The sequence below is a fragment of the Manis pentadactyla genome, chromosome 1 (genome assembly GCF_030020395.1).
Source record: "Manis pentadactyla isolate mManPen7 chromosome 1, mManPen7.hap1, whole genome shotgun sequence".
Classification (NCBI taxonomy): domain Eukaryota; kingdom Metazoa; phylum Chordata; class Mammalia; order Pholidota; family Manidae; genus Manis; species Manis pentadactyla.
In genome coordinates this window covers 23,087,190-23,100,292 of record NC_080019.1, presented here as the reverse complement: position 1 = coordinate 23,100,292, position 13,103 = coordinate 23,087,190, and the positions used below count along the sequence as shown (strand labels likewise).

General features: G+C 42.1%; 1 protein-coding gene across 5 annotated transcripts in view; it reads right to left on the bottom strand.

Moving 5' to 3' along the window:
- FHIP1A (FHF complex subunit HOOK interacting protein 1A) overlaps positions 1-12,233 on the bottom strand; it is a 246,957-nt gene extending 234,724 nt beyond the window's left edge. For 2 of the 5 annotated variants that reach the window (XM_057494042.1, XM_057494059.1), the window contains exon 1: positions 11,843-12,233. The gene's annotated coding sequence lies outside the window, so the exon portion shown is untranslated. The remainder of the gene's footprint in view (positions 1-11,842) is intronic. The other 3 variants (XM_057493990.1, XM_057493948.1, XM_036887886.2) reach the window with 3 other exon arrangements.
- Between the last annotated feature and the right edge of the window lie 870 nt (positions 12,234-13,103).

Below are 13,103 nucleotides of genomic sequence, written 5' to 3'. Positions count from 1 at the left end.
CCAAATCTAAATCCAAACATGGCCAATATGCATCTTAAGTCTCTTAATAACAGTTCTTGTTCCATCTGGATTGTTCTTGCCTTTTACTGACAGAACAGAGTAGTTTGTCCTCTAGAAATGTCTACATTCTGGATTGGGCTGATTACATCTCCACGGTATTATTTAACATGGTCCTTTTTTTCCTGTGCCTCTTATAAACAAGTAGTTATATCTAAAGGCTTGATTAGAATCATATTTAGTATTTTAGGGAGAAACTTCACAGACGGTGCTATGTATTTCCTATTGCATCTAATTAGGAGGCGTGTAATATCTATTTCTTTCTCTTTTTGTAAGATTTAGATTGATTAGTGAGTTCAAGGGTTATTAGGCTGATCCATCAGAAACAAAGTTGCCCATCAGCCTTTGACGTAATAGTTGCAACAATCACTGATGACATTCCCTAGATCTGTTATTTCATTAGGGTAACAAAATGGTAAGATTTTATTCTTCTGCATTTATTAGCTAGACTTCTTCTAAGAATAAGATTTTGTCCAAACCATCTATTTGGTTACTCTAAAATACAGTTTTTTGTTTGTTTGTTTTTTATAGGATACATGTTTGATAACATCTCATTTTTAAGGGAGTGCCAGGAAGGACACCTGTCTCTTGAACACACAGACCACCTTGTCTACAATCAACTTCTCAGCTGCACTGAACTTAGTCCTCAAGTTACGAATTCAAATACTAGGTCTATAATACGAAACCTTTTTTTAAAGAATAAAAACCAAGATTCAACAAAACTAGGTCAATTTGATGCCAGTTATGAGTATGTCCTACTAGATCAGTCCAAACTCCACAATCAACCACTCCAAACCACTCACTCTGCGTGTACTTTATCGCATTTCACAAATGTAAGTCGCCTTCCCATTCTAGACTTCATGCCTTTGGTGGAGTGTTCTACATACCTGCCTTTCTCCCTGAAACCAACCAGAGCTCTTCCCCATTACAAGAGGGCAGACCTCTTACTCTTGCTTCCCACACCCCTCCTTTCTCCTGAGAAGGGCACAATCCTTCTTTTAGGAAACTGCTCCTTTTCCCCACCTCAGCAATGCATTTCTCAGTGGGGCTGCCGATTACCAGATAACCCGTGCCCTGGCCAAAAGGACAAAGCTGTCACCCATGCACAGCCAACAGGAGCCCTTCCTGGGACTCTGAGATTGAGACTAAGTCCCGTTGGAAGGAAGGTCAGGCCCTTCTGGGTGACCCTCGGCTTGCTGGCAGCCATGCCCCCGGCCGGGTGGAGGAAACTGACAAAGACAGAAGCAGAGAGAAGAGACAGACAGACTTGGTGGCACAGGAGTTTTCAGTTTGGGCTTCCCTGGGCCTCGCCTCCCTTCTCCCGTACTTCGGCCATGGTAGCCAATAAGTTCCCTCTCTACGCAGTTTAATTTCTATGATTTATGACCAAAAGAATCCTAGCACAATTCCCACCATGTTCTTGAAGACTACAACCACAGCAACCTCTGCCTTTCTTGTATCTTGTACCTACTTTCTGTACAAGTAATATTTGATCACATACTATCCTGATTTTTTATGTGTTAAATACATATCTGTTGCCACCTCTTGTGGCTTTGCAGGCATATTTGGCACACCTTTTGAAAGCTCCACAACAAACAGTCCCTAGAAACATGATTTTATATGTTCACTCCACAGTGATGTATATAAAATTATGTATACTATATGATAATATAAAGTACTGATCACTACTGCCATGTAAAGCATTTCATGTAAGTTATTTTATTTAACCCTAACAAGAACTTCCTGGGATGGCAATTTATTATCTCCACTTAAAGATGAGGAAGCTAAGGTTCAAAGGAAAGTAGCTTTTTCTAAGTCACATATTTACTCAATGGTAAAGCAGGGATTTGAACCAGATTTACACAAGCTGCACCCTATTTCCACCATGCCCAGGTAGCCTCCTCGCTAGTTACCTTAGCAGAGAATATAATTAATCAAAGACTTCCATTTAACCTCTGACTTTCCACCAACCTCAAAGTACATGTCCCTCTATCATTAAAAATACCATTAATATAGTAATATATAAACAAACAACATACAAACGTTTCTTTAAACAGTTATAATTTCCCCTAAATTGCTACTGGCAGCCTGAAGACTAAATGCCAGCATTTCTCTTAAAATAATAGGTAAAAATAATGAATATTTAAGACCACTTTATCAGAACAAGTTGTATACAACTCCCCTGGCAGTGATATTTCAAACAGCAAAAAGATATGTGAGCTCTTGTCAATGCGTGACACGTCTACAGCTCTCCAATTGCTCAGAGGAATATTCCTGTGTCATGTTAGGCACTAATAGTTATTGAGCACTCCCATGGCTTGAAGGCAAGAACAGGAGGCCTTTAGGAAGAAAATGGTTCCAGTTTCATAGCTTAGCAAGGACAGAGGCCAGGAAGACAGTAATGGCAATTTACTGGTGGAACACCTGGAAGTCACCAGTTTTCATCCCTACATGATCTGCATCCTTCCCACCAACCTTCTCAGCTCCAGGCTTCTGTCTCCAATTCCTGCTGGACAAGTCCACGTGGAGCTCCTGCTGTCGCATCAACTTTGCGGCAATAACAGTTTTTCAGCGTTTAGCCAAATACCTTCCAAGTGTCCCATAAAGGTATGTTGGTGGTTGTCTCTTTTTTATCCTTTCTCATTTTGATCACTTTATTTGAGGACCTTGTACTACAGGCACTCTTCTGGGGAACATAATGATTGCTCCTAAAAGGTCAAAAGATGTCAAAGAGATACACTCCTCACATACAACTTGGCAGCAACACAACAAAAAGAGGGGATGCCTGGTACATACTGAAGAATGGTTGCATCCTTTGGTGAGACAAGATTTTGATAACTTGTATACCTTAGTGAAAGACAGGCCCTAGAGAAAGCATAGCTGTCACACATTCAAGAATACCTCAAATGAGATCATATACATGAAATGCTTTGTAACCACAAACAGCCAAGGGAACTGTAATTCCTTCTGTTACTGATGCAGCTATTACAAAAGCACAGACCTGGGGAATAGGTAGTTATATGGTTTGAAAGAACTAACTAGGTCTGGGGAAAAGGGGTTCTCAGTAACAAGAATAAATGAAGAAAGAGAGACCTTTCAGAGGACACAAGAGATTGACTAGGCAACAAAGGAAATGTGGGGGGTGAAGGGCTCTAATTTAGCAAACTCCCACTCAATTCAACAAATACTGAATGTCAGGCACAGGTCTATGTCTTGGGATATATAGCCAAACATAGCCAAAGAACCCTGTCCTTCAACAGAATTTTATATTATTATTCCGGGAGACAGCCAATCAACAATACACATAGTAAATAAGTAAATTATAATATAATGGAAGATAGGTACAGGAAAGCAGAGTAAGAAGGATGGAGAGCACAGAGGGTTTACGGTACTCGAGCTTAAAAGATGAGATGAAGGGCAGAATAAGGTCAGATTTCTAATGATGTTCCTCATAAACTACATTCAATTGCAGGAAAAAAATCACAAAATCCTACTGTGCTTGAATGAAATTTGCATAAAATTTGATAAATCCATATTACCTCAGAACATACAGCTCATTTTCCATATTTTTTCTCCTTACCCTTGTTCAAAATTATTGACACAAATGTGCTACACGGCATATTTACAGAGGAAGATATGAAAAGACTTAGCCAGGAGCAGAGCAAGGGGATTACAAGAGATGAGAGCAAGGCAAACGACAGTGAAAACAGTTGCAAACTAGTACCTCACTAAAGGGTTAATTCAGCAGGGCTTTATAAGTCAATTTTTTTCTTAGGAAAAATTGGCTCTAGGTCAAGGATGATATATAGGTTTAATTTCTAGTAATAACTCCAAACAACTGGCAGAGTCTCGTTGGAGCACTGCATTGACAAAGAGTTCTGAATCCTGTGGGAAATGAATTTGACGTTTCTTCCATGGGCTCAAGATGGGAGAGTGTGAGCATGCAAGCCCCACATTTGCTTTTCCTTCCCCAGGTAGGCCTGAGTGCTTAAAAAAAAACAAAACATATCAGTAAACATTCACTGGCCTCCTACTAGGTGAAAAGCACCACCAAGAACAGTGGAGGATTTAGAAGTTTAGAGTTTGGCCCAGGGTTTAAAGGAATTTATGATCTAGTTGAGAAGAAGGACATATGCATAGAAGATCAGACTGGAAGGCAGAAAATAGGCTAAGTTCCTAAACTTTCAGTACAGGAAAAGACAGCCAAGAAAGGCTTAATGGAGGGACACAGCCTCTGAACTGGGCTTTGAAGAAGGCACATCACTGAAATAACTAGAAAGAGGAAGGACTAGTCCCAGCAGAGTTGGAGAAAAAGGAATAGGCAGGCTCAGGAATGAGGAACAGATCAGCAGAGCAGCCCAAGCAGAGAATCTACACAAGGGCACCAGATCACAGATGCCTTGAGTATTAGGGTTCTCCAGAGAAACAGAACCAAGAGGAGATATATATGTATATATGTAAAGGAAATACATAGATATGAAAAAGAAAGAAAGAGATTTACTTTAAGGAATTGGTTCACACAATTATGAAGACTGAGAAGTCCCATGATCTACAGTCAGCAAGCTGGAGAAGCAGGAAAGCCAATAGTATAATTGAAGTTCAAGTCCAGATTGAATCCAAAGACAGAGAAGATCGGGATCCTAGCTCAAAGACAGTCAGAAATGAGAGGAAATTCATCCTTATTCAGCCTTTTTGTTCAATGCAGGTCTTCAAATAGATTAGATGGGGCCTACTACAAGGGGAAAAGCAGTCTGTTTTATTCACTCTACCAATTCAAATGTTAATCTCATCCAAAAACACCCTCACAAACTTACTCAGAATAATGTTCAGCCAAAAATCTGGACATCCTGTGTGTGACCCAGTCAAGTTAGCACATAAATTAATCATCACACCTTGAGTTGCATCATTACCCAGCAGGCAACAAATACCATGATGAGCGACATGGGCAAAGCTGTACTTTATAAAATCAAACTAAGCATGGCATGAAAAGGGATTAAAAAAAGAAAAACTGGAAACAGAAATAAGATAAAAAGTATTATAATTGCCCATGTGATGATAAGAGGCAGATCATCATTAACAAACATGAATAAGATTCTATTCAGTACAATACTGTGCTGGGTGATCTAGGTGCAGGCTTACTCTTGTCATCCTGCAGTTTAATTTGGTGTCAAGATCCAAATGTAGACCGATCCAGCAGGAATTGGAGAAGCAAACATAAGATTCCAAAGGTCAGCAGTAAGGTTGCAGATTTAGGAACTATCCACACAGACAAGAGAGCTAAGCTGAGTTGCTCCTGACCTGCCTGTAGTGAGTGACAGATGTGCAGAGGGTGGCAGGTTGAGTCAGTCGGGCTTAAGTCAGGAAGCCTCATGAAAGCTACTCATTTCGTGATTCACGATGAAGGAATGTTCACTCCTCAGTGACAAACTAACTCTAAAACATGATCAAGATCAAGAGGTGGGACTGCTTTAAGGGGAAAAAAAAAAAAGAGGCAGCAACACAACACAAAGTCCGCAGACACCTAAACACAAGTTACAAGCTGATTCATCTATAGCAACTCCAGGGTCTACTTTTCATGTAGGACATGCAAGATCCTAAACAGCACTGCAGTGGAGACATGCAAGGAAGAAATTCCAAGAAGGTCAAACTTAATGGAGCTGATAAGAAATTAGCATTAACCATTAAGTTTTTAATACAACTCAGGTAAATAGCAGGTAGTCTAGTGTTTCCTGAAGCTAATCAAGGTCAATGAAAGTCCTGTTGTCAGATTTTTCAAATGCATTTAAACTACCACATCTTGCTTAAAATTAGCAAAAATGTAAACATTTTGTGATGTACACAAATAGGAGATATTTAAAATATTCAACTTATCAAAAAGGTGACTTGATGTTAGGCAATAAGCAATAATCAAGAATACATTAGTTATGTTTCATCTTCCCACAAAAAGGATCAAAATACTGGTATATACAAACTGTAGAGTTAACCATGTCCTAAGAAATTATTTTATTTAAAAAATCTATCATACAAAAAATATCAAGAAACATTTTTCCTAATAATATGGACAGACATCATCCTCATTTTGAGGATAAACAAATTATTTATGCTTAATGACCTACTAAAAAGCATATTTTTAAAAAATAGCTTGTATCACTATATACTTATACATGAATACACATTGATATATACATATAGGGTGTGTGTACAGAAATTTTTTTTCTATTTTCACTCTGATACATTACAAAGAATGTCAGTCTAAGGTGAATGAACTCTAAGTACAAGTTCCATGAACACAAAAAACAAAATAGAAGACACTCATTTTGAGGAATGAAACATAATCCCCCAACTGAATGGTCATGAACAAAGCTTGGACTCAATGAAAATATTAATCAACTCTCCAAGATGGCCAATTCCAATGGCTGCAGGAGTTCCTGAAATGTTCCGGCTTCAATGAGTCTGAGTCATAAAATGTAGCCAAAGTATCTTTTTTCACATTTTCCACACACAGAAGAGCAAAATCAGTTCCTGGCACTTTCTACAAACCTAAAGATCTTGAAATTGACCCATTACCAATATTTCAACAAAGGTCAACTTTAATAGCACAAGAGCTAAAATATACTCACTCTGCATTCTGCAAAACCTAGTAGAGTCTCTCATCTCCTTAATGGCATGTCCTAGAATAATGTTCTTAAGAAAATGTTTTTCTTAAAAAAACTATGCTCCATAAAAGCTAATTAGCAGCTTATACAACAACTGCAGAGTATTTTTATAGCTGTTACCAATTACTATCTTCTCTTGGGGAAAATATGAAAACCAAAAAGAACCTGAATGTAAAGAAAGGAGGTGAGCCCTTCCTAAAAGCTCAGAGCCTTTGCTACCATGACCTCATATTTCAGTGTCAGGTCATGTATTCATGATTTCTATCTTTAGTCTTCTATATTCAGAAAGAAAAAAGTACCTACATACTTTTTAAAACAAAGGGTCATTAAAGGAAGTGTCAATTAGAGAAATTTAATGTTTCCATATCTCTGACTCTTTCACAAAAACAGAAAACACTCACCCAAGTGTACTTTAAGGTTGTTCTCTAAAGCACTGTACTTATAAGGAAACATGGGAAACAATCCAAATTTCCAACAATAGGAAACTGTTTAAATAACCCATGATGAATACTGTACAGCCGGATGTTCTGCATGCATGCATGGTCAGGGAACCAGTTTCAAAATATATTAAGTTAAAAATTAAAACCAGTTGAAAGTTGGACAACTGGAGTAATATTAATAATCACAATAATAATATATATTTAATAGAAATTTGAGGGGGGAACATACCCATTTATAGCAGTTTCTTCAGAATATATGACTATAGTACCCTTTAACTTTCAGCATTACATATTTCTATAATGTTTGAATGTGGATAATATGTACTGTGTGTATAATCACAATACATAAAGAATTTAAGTTAGTGATGTAAGTGGAGGGAAGTAGGAGAAAATCTTACATATAAAGGGGAGAACTTAGGGCATTAAAAACTTTTCTATAATAGCTATAAAATGTCATCTGTCTCTACCTGTCTTTTGGAAGACAGTTATATTCTTATTCTTAAAGCTTCAAAATTAAGCAACACATAGATATTGGCAAAGGTCCCTTAGCATCTTCTGCTAGTCATAGCTTCTCAGGATAAAAATTTAGCCCAAATTATGGTTTTTATCAAATTCAACTGAGCAACACTATCAATTTCTAAACAGCTGCAAACTGCATGAATGTCTCTAATTCTAATTAAAATTACAGAATTAACAAAAAAAAGTAAAGAGTCGTCAGACTCTAAAGGCATTTGAAGCATTTATAAAATGGAAATATAAGGAATCAAAGATAATTATTTTTGAATCCCCAGTCCTGAAACCTATTCAAACATTGCAAAAACTAGATAGAAGGAGAAGAGAAAATTGCCTACAAAGGTAATTGTGGGGAAATTTTCACCAGCTGGGGAGAGGTGTGAACTTGTGCTGGGAGAGGTTTGTCTCTACAGTCATGTGACCTTAACAAACCATTTAAACTCCAATCTCCTCACCTTCAAAACGAAAGAACTGGTAATAAACAGTCTCTGTGGTCCCTTTCAGCTCTAAAATTCTGAAAACAGACCTTTATCCTTGGCAAAGAATTTTTTAAATAATAGACATGTACATAATGTAAAGCATAAGATAGTAAGTTATAAGGTACATAGTCAAAAACAGCAGACTTCTGACTAGCTCTTCCTCACCCCTAAGTTCCATTCCCCAAGAGAAGCTCCTTCAAGTCTTCTCAACGTTTCTTTCGGTCATTACTTCCATAACTGTAAATCACATATTTATATTGTTATTTACTGTTTTTTTTCCAATTTTAGACATTACCAATATTTCTTTATTGAATCTCTGGGGCACTTATTCCCCCATCACACCTCCCCCAGTACAGCCACACTGTTGGGATGCCAAGGATATAAAGACAACACATACATACATATATATATGTGTGTCTGTACATATTACATATAGTCCTATCTCCACTGAGCTCACCTTTTGATTAATAAGAAATAAGATCTCATTTCACATCCAAACACTTCACAAAATGCAGCAGGGAAATAATTAAAAATATAGCCTCTAAATCAGAAATCCTGAATTCAGATCTGAGTCTACCAAAACAGGTCAAAGTGTGAAAATGTGTTAAGGAAACCCCAGCTCAAAAGTCAAGTCAGGAAGCCATGAACGAAGGGCTGTCAGGTATGTACCACTAGTTTCCCCAGCTTGCATAGCCCAGCAGGAAGAAGGAAGATTTCCTCTCTGACTAGCAATGGCAAGCTGCCCTTGCCAACAACCAATGAGAGGCCACCACCACTTTGATCACCTGTAGCCAGTGAGAGCTACTGCCACCTCAAACTCTTCATTTTCCTCCCATGAACTTTTGTTCAAAACACTCCCCCCAAATTCCTCCTTTCCTCTATACAAGGATACTCCCCCTCCTTCATTTTTCTGGATTTGCCTATGCTTCACCACAGATTGCCTGCCCTAAATTGTAATTCCTCTGCTATTCCCAAATAAACTCAATTTTGTTACCTGAATCACTTTTACCTTTTAAAAGGTTGGCAAAAGTTTGTACCCAAAAATTCCCTATTTTCTCTGAATCTCATCTGTTTTCTTCCTGTGTAATAATATAACCTACTACAAAATGGTTAAATCAAAAGCACAAATACAGTACATGGCAAAGCATTTTGTTAATCAAAATCACTTTATAAACATTACTTCCTGTTACTGTCTTTACAAGAGATCCCTACGAAGTTCTTGAAGTTCCTGGTCACTTTTGAGAACTATTCCCCTACCTAGCCTAAAAACTAGAAGTTAGAAGTCACTCAGAGTGAAGTAGATGTAATTTGTGTTCGAAGGCCAGAATCTGAGAATCCAGCTCTTCAAAGGTCCTATATATAGTCCTATGAGACAAATGTACATAGAATAAAAAGCAAGGATCTAAGCAGAGATCCCAGAAAGCAATTTTGCTTTACATGTGAGGAAAGAGGGAGAAGCCTCATCAAATTTTTTTTAAAGTAATACAAGAACATAACTTCAAAAGTTACTTCTCTGGTGACTCCAATTTGTTTCTTCTAATAGTGCCTCTATATTTCTACATAGTTTGTTTGTACAGCTGAACTTTGAACAACATGGGGATAAGCCACCAACTTCCACACAAAAATCCATGTATGATTTTTGGCTCCCCAAAAACTTAACTACTAATAGCCTACTGTTGACCAGAAAGAAGCCTTACCAACAACATAGTCAATCAACATAATACATAACATTATATGTATTATATACTATATTCTTACAATAAAGTAAGCTAGAGAAAAGAAATGGTTTTTCAAATTATTGCAAATCTCAAAACTAAAATCTTCCAATATATTCATTGAGAAAAAAAATCTGTGTAAAAGCAAACCCACATAATTCAAATCCATGTTGTTCAAACGTCTGCTGTACATCTGCTTCTTGACTTGGAGACATTGTCTACTGACTTCCTATTATGGCAGAAAGAACTTTGTGGAAAAAGTGTTTTAAATCAAACTTGGGAGCTTACCATGCAGAACTGTCCAGCAATGCATTACTCTGAACAGTCCTGTCGTTTCTAACAGTAAAACAGTCCTTTTCTTCCCAGAGGCCTACATTACAAGTAATACAAGCTATAGTGTCTCTATTTAGAGGCAAGAAAGAAGCTAATCAGACAACTGGGCCTAAATTATTAGGCTACTCTAATAAATCACCTTCTGAGTCTATTCCAATGATGCTTGGATTCTCTTGCTTGCCCTTTCAACCTTCCTCACACAGTTTTTTCCAGTTCCTACAGCTATAGGACAAAAGACAAATGGAACTCCAAACTTAATTTATTTCAAGACAAGCATGGACACAGTTCTTAGGAACTCTGTGCAAAGAGACTAACTGGAACTAAAAGAAACCAGATTTTAGTTAGCTGAAAAGTTATCTAAAGCCAACAAGTATGCTGCATTAAAGAGTAAACTTATGGACTGAAACTCCTGCTCACTTTCTGTCTAGAAACCACTCAAGTTCCCCAAACGTGGACTCTGGCTGTGGTGTGCTGGGTTTGGGCAGGTTTGGGCTCAAGATCCCATCTAGTGCCAGGTGTACAAGTGAACCTGAGGTCAGGCAGGTGACCCTGCCCAACCGGCATGGTACACATTTTCTCTCTTTATCAACAGGATAAAGGTGATTACGGAGGAATTATTTTTCAGTGGCCTCATAATTCCATCAGGGCTGCTGAGGCTATTAGAGAGCAGCTGACTTCCTAATGAGCTGACTATGATAGCAGGACCCTTCCAGAGAAGCCAAGGAGTAAGCCCAGTTTATAGAAATGCAACAACTGGTTGTCATTGCTCACCGCTGCTCCTCCGGGCAGTCTCTCCTCTCTTTGAGGCTCCTGCCCTCCACACAAAATGTTCCCCCTCCCTGGGCGGCTGAAGCTGAAGCACCTGCTGAATGGTGAAAGCCGGATCCGCTAAGAATGGATGTGTCCAGGGGGAGTGAGACAGAGCTGGGCTGACTCACCGGACCTGCTCACGTGATTCCCAAAGTACCGTGCAAACAAGGCTGCCGCTGCCTCCAACACCTCGTCCGGGCAAGCTGGAAATAGGATGGCAGCTAGTTCCACTTCCCCGCCCAAATGGGGTTAACAAGGGAGCTTGGTTGAAGTCGGGACAGGGGACGCACGGACGGAAGAACGGACACACACACACACACACACCATCAACAATCACGACTTGAAGGTAGTTTCACTGGAGAATTATGAAATTGAGCAAAAGCCACCCAACAAGTAAATCCTTGCATCAGGAAAGTGCTGCAAACCTCAGCAACACCGCCTCTGACTCTTGTGTAAGCGAGGAGATTAGGAAAGGAAAACTGAGCCCCAAGATCTCTTCACCCTTGCCTGTTCCTCTCGCAGGACCCCAGCTCTCTGGCCCCAGGGACCAAAGAGAGGGGTGGAGAGCCCTGGATGGCATCTTTCTCTGTCAAAACAAGCCGGCTGGCTCTCCCCCGGGGTCAGTCACCGAGTGACGCCCGGCCCGCCCCTCTGGGAGCCCCTCGGCCGGACGCAGTGATCTTGTTCTGGATATTCCCAGCGGGCGCCCATCCCAGCACCTGCTCCGCCGGCCCAGCCTGGGCACCCAGGCAAGGGACACTTCTGCTCTCGCCCCTCCCTGAAGCCCCTTAAATAAAAGAATCCCTCAAGCGCAAATCTCAGATCAGCCTGCCCCGTACCTGGCCGCGGCCGCCGCTCCTCGCCACCGCGTGGCTCGGGACTCGCCGGACGCGCGTCCCCGGACAGCCCGGGAAGCTCGTGCCGGCGTCGCCACCCGCGCGGGCACCGCGAGGAGGAGGGAGTCGGCTCCTCGCCTCACCGGCCGCCGCTCGCCGGTCTCCGCGCGGCCCCGACTCCACCGCCGGATCCCGGAGAGAAGTAGAAGGCGGGTGGAGGTCTGAGGGCAACTTTTCGGCGGCGCGTCAGGCGGCGGCGGAGCGGCGCGGGGCTCGCCCCGGCTCACCCCCAGCCCGTCCCCCGCGCCCTCGGGAGCGCGGGCGGGGCCGACGGGGCGGGGCCCAACCTGCCCGGCCGGCCGGGGAGCGCGCCTCCCGGCCCCACCCCTGCCCCCGGGAGCGCGGCCGCCAGGTGCGCCCGCTCGGCTCCGCCGCGCCGCCGCCCCGGCGCCGGTTTCCCGGGTGAGGGAGGAGGAGCCTCCGAGAGAAACTTTGCACCGAAACTTAAACCCGGGCGGAACGGAGGACACCTCGCCCTTGGGGGCTCGCCCTTCGCCGGAACTACACCCGCACCCACACACACCTCCACGAACCAAGAACACAAATCATCCTAGGCGGCCCAGCCCGAAAGCCCGTGTCTTGGGTCCTGCGGGGTGGGGAAGTCGGGCGACCCCGCACGCCACGGACGGTTGACTTTCCTCACTTCACAGAGGCTTGACGCCGGCCTCCGCTGTCCTCACCACCCCCCACGCCCTCCAATTTCTTTCCCCGACGCCCTTCTGTTTTTCTTGAGGTTTGAATACGTCCCAAGGCAGCTGAGGGCAGTGATGGAAGCGGTCGCCTGTATGCTACCGGCGAACTCCCGGAATGGCAGAAGGCGATGCGATCCCGTTGTGATCGACGTTAATAAAGTGCCAGGGGTTGGGGGCACACGGGAACATGGACGCGGGTTCTGTTTTGTTTCTTAAGGGGAGTCAGCAATATCAGCTCTGTGAGTGTACGTGTGGGTGTCACACGTTCATTGGCGAACTCCCTCTGCCCAAAAGTGAGGGCCTTTTAGTTTGGACAGTTCTACAGCAAAAAGGAAACTTCCCCAACACAGGGCCCTGCTGATGGTGGGAGAATATGTTTGAAATCCAATGCCCTCCCACCCTGGGTAGTGGTGGGGGCCTTTGGCGCTGTCCCATGTCTCAGCATCCTTCCCAGACCTCCGACCGAGGACCCCCCCAGGCCGTCACATGCCGACTGCCCTTTAGACGCGGGA